At 32.2% G+C, this 10,711-nt stretch overlaps 2 long non-coding RNA genes across 2 annotated transcripts; one reads left to right on the forward strand and one right to left on the reverse strand.

The window, feature by feature from the left end:
• Positions 1–2,556: 2,556 nt before the first annotated feature.
• LOC116402607 lies at positions 2,557–7,073 on the forward strand. The gene is made up of 3 exons (XR_004215052.1): positions 2,557–3,255; positions 4,077–4,143; positions 7,032–7,073. It is a non-coding gene; the product is annotated as an uncharacterized LOC116402607 (long non-coding RNA).
• A 1,482-nt stretch (positions 7,074–8,555) lies between these two features.
• Positions 8,556–10,279, reverse strand: LOC116402586. Its single transcript, XR_004215035.1, has 2 exons — positions 10,014–10,279; positions 8,556–9,457 (listed from the first exon to the last, which is right to left on the reverse strand). It is a non-coding gene; the product is annotated as an uncharacterized LOC116402586 (long non-coding RNA).
• Between the last annotated feature and the right edge of the window lie 432 nt (positions 10,280–10,711).

Genomic DNA, 10,711 nt, shown 5'->3' on the forward strand with positions numbered 1-10,711 from the left:
CCCCACATGTTTACTTCAACATTGAAACATTGTAACATAAAGTTAAGTTTATGTCATAAAATTGAATAAAAAATAGAGGACAAGATAATTGAAACTTTAACTTACTCTATGTATGGTTGCACATCAATTGTATTTGCCAAAACATACAGATGAGCTTGGTATAGAAGATCTTTTTCAGGTCTGAAGGAAACTTCTGAAGACAATGGTTTACCAAAGCTTGAATTGTCTAAAGATGCATATAATATGTTAATGCCTAGCCCAACAGGATCAATCCCAGATAAGAAGTCTGAACAAAACTCAATAGCTTCTTCTACTATATAACTTTCTGCAATACACCCTCTGGGCGATGTCTATTTCTCACATAGTTTTTTAGAACTTTCATGTATCTTTCGAAGGGATACATCCATCTTAGATATACAACCCACAAAGCTTGACTTCTCTAACAATGTGCACATTGAGATGCATCATAATGGTGAAAAATGAATGAGGAAAATATTTCCCTAAAAAACACAATGTCACCACAATATGTTCTTCCAACTTTTTCAGTTGTTGCACATCGACGATTTTATTACATACTAGATTGAAGAATATACACAACAGAGTGATGACATACCAAACATGTTTTGGAAGCACAGATCTTATCGCAATAGAAAATAATTGTTGTAAAAGCACGTGACAGTCATGAGATTTAAAACCATTAAGTTTTAAATCAGTCATCGACACAAGTTTTTTAACATTAGAAGAATAACCTTCAGGTACCTTTACTTCTGACAATGTCTTCAGAACACAATGTTTTTCTTCCTTTGTAAAAGTATAACAAGCAGGAGGAATAAATATTTTTTTCACCGTTGATAGGGGCAAGCTCTGGTCGAATGTTCAAATGAACTAAATCTTGTCTAGCATTCAAGTCATCCTTACTTTTTCCAAGAATATCAAGAAGTGTGCCGAATATATTCATACAAACATTTTTTTCAATGTTCATCACATCTAGACAATGTCTAACATGAAGACCTTTCCAATATGGTAGCTCAAAAAATGAAGATAGTGTGTTCCAACAACTCCTTTCACTTCCTTTCATAGGCTGTTTTTTTTGTCTTCTTCTTTCCTCTTGAAAATTTAAGGTCTTTTATTCTCAAATATATGGCCCTCTCCAGGCAAAGGTTCTGAAATTGTTTTAAGCTCCTTTTCACCATTAAATGACTTCTTTTGACGACGGTATGGATGGTTGCGTGCTAGAAATCTTCGACGGCCAAGGTATGCCATTTTCTTCCCAAATTTTAATCTAATAGAGGACATATTATCTCCACAAATTGGACATGCCTTATACCCTTTTACACTACATCCACTAAGATTTCCATATGCAGGAAAATTATTTATTGTCCATAATAAAACAACTCTTAAATTGAATACTTCATCTTGATTAGCATCATAACATTCAACACCACTTTTCCATAACAGTTTTAAATCCTCAATTAGTGGTGCTAAGTACGTGCCAATGTCATCCCCTGGTTGTCTTGGACCCGATATCAATATTGATAACATCATGAACTTTTTTTTCATGGAAAACCATGGTGGAAGATTGTAAATAACTATCAATACGGGCCAACAACTATATTTAGAACTCATGTCACCGTGTGGATTGATTACATCAGCTGACGATGCTAAACGAATATTCCTAGGTTCAGAACCAAAGTTTGGCCACTTCAAATCTACTAACTTCGAGGCTGGAGAGTCTACATAAAGTCATAGTTTTTCATTAACTAATTGCTCATTAGCATGCCAAATCAAATTTTTAGCATTGTCAATACTCCGAAACAATCTTTTGAAACATGGAATCAATGGAAAGTACCATACAATTTTTTCTAGGAATATGTTTTTTCCCTTTGTTTGCATTATTAGCATGCTTCCACCTTGATTCACCACATTCAATTGCATCAACATATTCTTTTCTATACAAACAACAATCATTAGGACATGCATGAATCTTTTCATAATTCATTCCTAGTGCACCTAAAGTTTTCTTCGGTTCATATATTGATGCTGGGATCACATTGGTATGAGACAAACTTTCCTTTAAAGTATTCAATAGCTCTGGAAAGCTAATATCACACCATCCATACCTAACTTTCGAATTATACAACTTGACTAATGTGGACAACGTGGTGAATTTTTTGCATTCTTCAAATAATGGTATTTCAGCATCATTAAACAATTTCTCAAATTCATTTGGATCTTCTGAATACTCGTCATGAGCAACTTCAATAATTTCATTTATACTTTCAAGATCATTACACTAGAAGAAAAACCCTCTACTACGACATTTATTTATTTCACAAAATAGAGGGAGGAAAAAAAAATGTCACGAAAGGGAAAAAAACGCGTTTTTGGCGGGAAAAGACGGAAATTTTCGGAAAATGTTTTTCGCGACAGTTATTTGATGTCATAAAATAGAAATAAAACAATAATAAAATAATATATTTAATATATAAAAAATAATAACTTTTTTAGAGATTTTTAACATATTCCCTTCTCCCCTTTCCTCTTTCTTTCGTCTTTCTCCCCTTTTGCCTCCCCTTTCAGCTTTCTACCCTTTCTCCCCTTTCGCCTCCCCTTTCAGATTTCTTCCCTTTCGCCTCCCAATCTCCGAACTCCTTGAACTCCCTTCTCCAGACGACGACGAGGTCCATCATCGGCACTGCCCCCTCGTGGCCATCTCCCCACTCCAACGCCGCCTGTACCTCTTCTACTACACGACAAACGGGCTACAACCACTCTTTGGAGTCTACCATTGAAGCCTCCAAATCTCGCCTTTCTCAGATTCGTTCCACCTCTTATCCTCATTTCCAAAAGAGATGTCATGGCTAGTGCCGATTTCTTTGCAATCTTTAAAATTATTTTCTTTGTTTTCAAGAATTTGTGTAGGTTGGTGATGAAACATTTTGGTAGCTTACAATGTGTTTGATGAAATGCCTCAATGAAGCATTTGGTTGATTTTTGATTGATTTTTGTTCGTTCGAATTAGGAAATCAAGGCCAAAGGAGATGTCATGGCTATGGGCTGAAGTTTTGAGAAAAAAAGAATGAAAAATGAAATGTGAGATCTTAAACTTTGATGGTGTGTAGGGTCTTTTTGTTTGTCTATGCATTTTCCAAGTGAATTTTAGTACTTTTGATTTTTCTATTGATATTTTGTTTATGGTTGCTATTGAGTTGCTTTGATTGAAGGATAGAGGGAAGTGATTATTGATAATTATAGGTATGTTTCCGCTTCCTCTCTTACTATAAAATGATAGTAGCAACAAAAATTACTACATGTTCTATATATATATTGAAAGGAAAGACAAAAAAATGATGGTGAATTAAGATTTATTTTGTATGGTAGAATTTTATTTGCCACTTACCATGCTAGATCTTTCCAAAAGGAGTAAATTTGAAAATGTTGAAATACACCCTCTGCTTGAAACATAAACCGCGATGTATGTTATAAACATTGGAAAGGTATGAATGTGTATGTTGAAACTTAAGCCTATACACTTTCCAATGGAATTTATGTATGTTATCTATTTGGTTTTTGGCTTTAAGTTTTTGAAACTTAAGTCTATACACTTTTTTTACCTTACTTTTTATCAACGTTTTAAAACTATATTTTCTTCCTATGACTACCTTATGACATTTTGAATAATTGATTGAATTGAAGGATTAGCAGAAGTTCTCTTACTTCAAGGACGTTGTCGTTATTTGTTCAAGTAAGTAGTGTCTACCTCCCTACCAAAATACATATTCAACTATTGTGGTTTAAAGTATATTTTGTATAGTTCTAGTCTCGCTGAAAGTGTTTTAGTCTAATTAGTATGGTATACTAGTAGTATATCAACGTTTGCTTGAATTAATATCATCTAAAATCTCCATAGTAGTTCTTTCCTTACTTTGAAAGATCTTGTTGTTCCTTTCCAACAATAGTGTTGGAAATTGGGGGGAGGGCAGATTAAGGGCTTTATGAGAGTTATCAACTCAACTTTGTCAAATTATCATGTAAATGGAGTACGATTTAATCATTGAACATTTTTTCATACTTAGGGCTTGAAGAATCCTTGAGAGAGTGACAATGCTTGTTGAATTTTTATGAAAATGCAACATTGAAAAAGTATTACTTATGAGTATTTATGTTCAATCTTATTTTGTTGTGATCAATTGAGATGCATAATATGCACTAGAAATTTGTTAAAGTGCTAGACTTATATGTTTTTTTGATAGGGTTGGAAGGGCTCCAAGGTACGTTTTTAACTATTGAATTACAATGAAAATTGTTTGGACTTGTTAGTTCAAAGTTTAAATTGAGTTTAGCTTGTGAAACTCAAAGATTTCATTTGTATACTGATTATATATGTTGGTGTGGAATAGTTTATCTTGCATGTACCTAACAAAATGATTATGTTTGCTTGATTATATTTCTATTTGTCCATTTTCTTAAAGGTTTTGAGTGAACTCAAGTTTATGGTAGATTGGGGTACATTAAAGTTTATTGAACTTATTCTTCATTGTCCCATTACATAATGTCCTATATAAGGTGTGTATATATATATCTTGTTATATTTTATTTCAAGTTAAACTAAGTGAATAATGAATCTCATTTCATTCATTTTTGCTATTTGGTATCTCATCGTATTTTTTTTTATTAAAATGAAGTTTGTTTAATGATCAACAATAGATTAAGATATTATAAACTCTTTGTATTTGTAAAGAAGAGTGAAGGGGGGATTTGAAAAGATTCAGAATTAGCCCCCATTATAACCATATCGTTTTTAGTTTGTGATATTTAATTTAGGTTAGGTTCATCATCATTTCTTTAGTATTGTCTTCACCTTCAAGAAGAAAGGGTTGAATTAACAAGTTTTTACAAAGGCGAGCATATAAATTCTAACCACCAAGTTTTTGTCTTATCATTCTTTCATTGTCCAACAACGTTTTTGTTGTGTTTTATTTTCTTAAGTCAAAATGTGCACTACTTCTGTGTATCTTAACTTCTGCCTTCTCCTCAATTTGGTGGTTCAGTTATGTGTTGGGAGCTATTGAAACATATAATGTTGTACCAGCTGCAGGGATATTTAGAGGTAATGATGAGTATTTGTTGTTTTAGAGTTAGACTACAGACAGAACTTATTTGTATCTAGTTAAGCCTTTTTATATTATTACTAGTTGTGGATTTCATTAGTTTTCATTTATAACTTGGATTTAGACAACATTTTTTAGTTTCTAATTTCTATTTCTATCAAGGATATATTTGTCTGGTATGTGAGGTTTTGATATAATTTTACATGAGGCACTGTTACTCTAGTTTATTCTCATAAAGACATCATGTCCTTTTGTTTACAACATATAAAATTTGGTGTTGTATGCTGTGGGATTCTAGATATTTTCCATATTTAGTATTACTGTATTAGCAAGACATGCTTAATTAAATTATATCAGAGATACTTGCTGCACTATGTTGATAATTTTGCTATTGCTATTGTATTGCAGAGACTATAGTTTTCGTGTTTTAAATTTAGCTACAAATTAAATTCAAATCTTCTTTAGCTATCTGCTCTACTAGACTTTCTAGATAAGTATTGGTGGTAGATTTATATGCTCACCCTTGTAAGTTTTATGAAAATGCAATATTAATATTGAAAAGACATTACTTATGGGTATTTATATTCAATCTTATTTTGTTGTGATCAATTGAGATGCATAATATGCACTAGAAATTTGTTAAAGTGTTAGACTTATTTGTTTTTTTTTTAATCGGGTTGGAAGGACTTCAATTTACGTTTTGTTAAAGCAAATTTGATCTTTATTTGGCTAGGTTGATGAGTTTCCAATTTCAAAAGTCTACCTAAAGCTCTATTGTTTGTTTAACTCAAAAGTAAAAAAAAGTAAAGTACGTGGACTTGCACCGAATAGAGCCATGGTAAGTTTCCAATTTCAAAAGTTTACCTAAAGCTCTACTGTTTATTGATGAGTTTCCATAGAATTTTGAACGTTTGAGACGAGTTGTGGAAATTTGGGACAATACCACCCTCCTTACTTGTATTTATTCTCATTCTTATTAAGTTTTTCTAACTACGTTTCTTTGGTCCCTCAAGGATATGTCAAACTGTTCAACTTTAAGGACTAAAAATTGTCATACATGTATTGTCGTAGCGTTTTTGTTGTAAGGACTAGGAACGACCCAACTTTAAGGACTACAAATGGTTATTTTGCTCTACTTTAAACATTGTGAACTTTTCATTGATGAAATTTGCATACCTTGGACATTTTCTTTTTGAAGTACCTTTCTTACCATGGACAACAGTGCAGTAAGCCTAGGGAGGAGGAAACTTCTTCTTTGGTTGGTCTCACATTTTTCAATGTAATAGGTTTTAACTTAAGAGTAGAGTATGTACAGATTCTCAGAGCTAGTATTTACAATGGGATAATAAACTAAATTTCATCGGAGAAGAGTTAACCAAAGAATAGCTAATGTTTGTTACTATATTTAATTTTGAGAGTTTTATTGCAAGAAACAGGGGTGAGAGAGTGCTTTGCATTCTTATACTTGAAGCTTCGATCTCATTTCACTTCTTGCTTTTCTGCTTGTCATGCTAAGCTTCGATCTCATCTCACTTTTTCCATCGTGTACATGTCTGAAGAAACCTCCACCCAAGTAACTAGGAAAAATTAGTTTGTGAGAATTACTTATGAGAACAGGATTATATATTTCATGGTTGACATTTTGTAATTGACATTTTGCACGTACAAATGAACAACATCATTTCTATTCATGAAAAATATTCAGGAGTGGTTGTATATATATTGGTTTGATGTGCCCTAAACCTCAACCCTATCTAGTGCTTTATGCACACATACACACACACTTGAACTCTCTATATTTGTCTCTTTTTGTCTCCATGAATAATGAGAAGTCAATACAAACAGATGAATTCTTTGTTTGGTTCTCTTTCTCTATCTCGATGTTGGGAAAAAGCTAAATATTTGAGGCATTGATTTCAGGAATTGGTGCAAGGGTTTGATCAAGAGGCTGCTGCAGTTGTTTTGGTTGCTGATATTAAATTCTACAAACGCTCATCAAGTACATGGTTAGGAAATAAGTTCTTGATTAGAAACAAGATTCATAATATATATAATGTTTCTTTTACATTCACATTACTACATGGTAGTCCTCCATTTTCATCTTTGTTGTGGTAATGTTGGTTCACAAATGTATGTGTTATGGATGCTTATATTCATGTTGTCTTTGTAGGTTCAACCGGAGTCGACAACTTCATGAGTTTTCTTTCAAAGAACATTTTCAGAGACGAACATTCTCAGTTGGTCATTTATGCTTCTGCAGAAAATCTTGTTAGATGTATTCTAATGTTATTTAAAATATTTTTTGATTAAGGGTTGGGATTTTGTACTTGTAAATTGTTGACACTTGATTGGAAATGTACGAATATTATAAATTGTATTATATCGTATATATACTAAAGTGTTGACTACTTTTTTCTACATGGGTGTCAATATTATAAATTCAAAATTGTCATTCTCAACTACATTATTGTCATTCAAATGGTTCGTGTAATGGTAGAGCGGCATGGAGAATAGGAAAAAACTGTAGTAAATTGAGAAATTTGCAACAGAAAATAAATGACGTAATAAATGAATTTGTGACAGTTATTAATTGTTGTCAATCTAAAAACGATGACAGTTGTTTAATAAAATAAATTGTCACGATTGCCCTATATGTGACAGGAAAAAAATGTCGTCAATAGCAAAACAATGACATTTTTATACAGAAAAACTGTCGTGATTAACATATTCATGACAATTAAAAACTGTCGCGAAAAAATGTCACAATAAATGAATTCACGACATTTATTTAACCGCCGTTAATACACAAATGATGATAGTTATTTGTTGTCATAAAATAAAATATGAAAGTTATTTGACGTCGTTGAATTCTAATTAACGACATTTATTTCATGTCATAAAATAACTTATTGCGACAGTTTTTAAAAACTGTCATCGAAGAACTTTCCATGACTCCCGCTTCTATGACTGAAAATAACTGTCGCGAATTTCGTTTACGACAGTAAATAACTGTCGTCGTAGACCACTTTTGTACTAGTGTTATCTTCATACTTGTAGGTATCAAACTTAGAAGATTTTCCACATGAGGATGAGTTAGGTAGTTGTTCGCCATGCATAAACCAAATTTTATAACTTTCAACAATTCCATTGACATATAAGTGATCTCTAATAGTAGTGCGACTTTGTTTTTCGCAATTCCCACATTTCAAACAAGGACAACGAATACAGTCATCATTTGTATTAGAAAATCCAAAATTCAAGAAGCTTTCTACACCCAATTCATAATCTTTGGATAATCTACTCTTGTGCATCCATGCTTTATCCATAGGCGTAAATCCTAAGAGAAGTTATTGAGTAATGGTTATCAATTTGAAGTATAATATAAAAAAATACAATGATACATAAAAATAAATGACGATGATGAGAAGTGTTTTACACCCTTGATGGAAATAATTATGAGCACAACTTTTTATTTCCTTTAGTTTTTCAAACAATCTGCAAGCAAATACAAGAAGAAGAAGAATTTCACCATGGCTACACTCATTATAGAAGTATTGTCTGATCTCTCCAAACAACTTGATCCTCTTGATGTAAATAATTATGAACACTGTTCCTAGAAGCTTCTCACCTTCCTTTGGAATGGAGGTAGATGAAACATAGACAACCTCCAGTTGTTTGAAGAATATGTGAAGCTTTTGGTACTTGAGTTTTATAATTGGTTACATCAAGAGGGTTGATGAGTTTGGAAAATTAATGGAATACTTTTGAAATCAGGACAGTCAAGATAAATACAAACAAAATTTTACTTTCAAATTGTTGGATAAACTATAAAGAAATAAACAGCAGAAGAGAATGACACTCGTGGCTAGGAAAAGGAACATATACTATAGTTACCTAGAACAAAATGGCAAGAGAGAAGGGATTTCTATATGAAGTGCACATTGTGGAATCTTGCTAACAAACGACCAAGTGATACCTAGTTCAAATTCAACGTGGAATCTAAATGTATAGAAAACATAAATCACTACGAACCTTTCTTCCACACCCTCCTTTATGGTTACTAGTTATGTAAAACATAATATCTGTTGGTGAGGTAAATGTAAAGAAACAAATATATAAATCTATTGAAATAACAAAATTCTAAAATCTTCCAAGCTTTACAGTTTGCTGAGAGGCTCCCAAACTATCCCTCCCAGAGTGTTGTGTCAATGAGATTGTAATATCTCTTATTCTTGAGGACTTGTTTTGCAATTTCTCCCACAAGCTTACTTTCAATTGATCCTCTTGTGATCCTCAGTACATTTGTCTATGTTTTTTCTTGCTGATCAGTTGGTATTTTGATCTTCCTAGTAATAAACAAACACTTGCATAATATAAGATGGCTGACATATGAACTCAAAACTGAAGGTAAAATGACTTTTAAACACAAAACCCAAAATTAACCATTCGTGGTTAGTAGTTATCTAAACACAAAACGCAAAATTATCTAAACACAAATACGTGTAAGAGAGATTACTCATTTTGTTATCTTAACAAAAAATAAAAAATTATCTATACACAAACACAAAATTTTGTTATCTAAACACAAAATAACAAAATTAAACACACACAAAAAATGTGTTAGTCATAGATCAACTCGTGGTTACTAGTTATCTAAACATAAAATTACTCCTTTTCAGACCAATTAAACAATTTTGAAATAGAACCTGCAGAGAGAGACGAATCCATGAACACTTTCTTAATCATTTTGAAATAAAAACAAAAAACTTGAATACACAGTGAACAATCAACACATTATGAAATCAGACTATGGAAACCTAATTTTAAAGGGGATGAAAATCCACATGAAACATACCATATTTTGACTTGCTGAGAATAAAGAAATATAGAGAAACTACATACCCTTAACCGGAGAACGAAGGTGAAAGAGGAACGGAGAGCCGAACAGAAATTCTTAGTTAGAGAACGAAGATGTAGCTGAAGCTAAAGATGAGGAACAAAGTTCTATGATGAATTAGGGAGAAGACGAAGATGAAGACGAAGCCAAAGATGAAGTCGAAGAATGGAGAAGGCCTGGTCGGAGAGAAGATGAAGTCGAAGATGAACACGAAACGAGAGAACAATGTACCGTAGGGGAGACGAAGAAGAAAAGAGGAAAAATAAATATATTTGGGAATTTAGTTTAGGGTTTAGGTATTTAGTTTAATTTAAGAGGAAAAGAGGAAACTAAAAGTAAAGAAAATAAAATTAAAAAAAAAAAGTAAAAAAGTACAGATAAGTTTATTTAGACAATGGAGTAACTTTTGTTGACATTTTTAAAATGTCAAGTATATTAAAATAGACTTGATGTTTTCAACGGTCACGTATTGAATTATTTTTAAAAAAATTTATGCATTTTTTCAATTTTTTTATTCTTGACGTTTTATCATTTTACTTGATAGCTTTTATTAAACCTATCAAGTATAACAAAACTGCAGGCGTCAAATAATGTTGTTTTTGTAGTAGTGAGTATATGAGTTTCTCCTAACTATTTACACTACGATGCTTGGCGGTGAAAGGTGAATATGGAGTTATGGTGTGATTAAAGATGCTCTCTTTCA

Source organism: Cucumis sativus, chromosome 3 (genome assembly GCF_000004075.3).
Source record: "Cucumis sativus cultivar 9930 chromosome 3, Cucumber_9930_V3, whole genome shotgun sequence".
Lineage (NCBI taxonomy): Eukaryota > Viridiplantae > Streptophyta > Magnoliopsida > Cucurbitales > Cucurbitaceae > Cucumis > Cucumis sativus.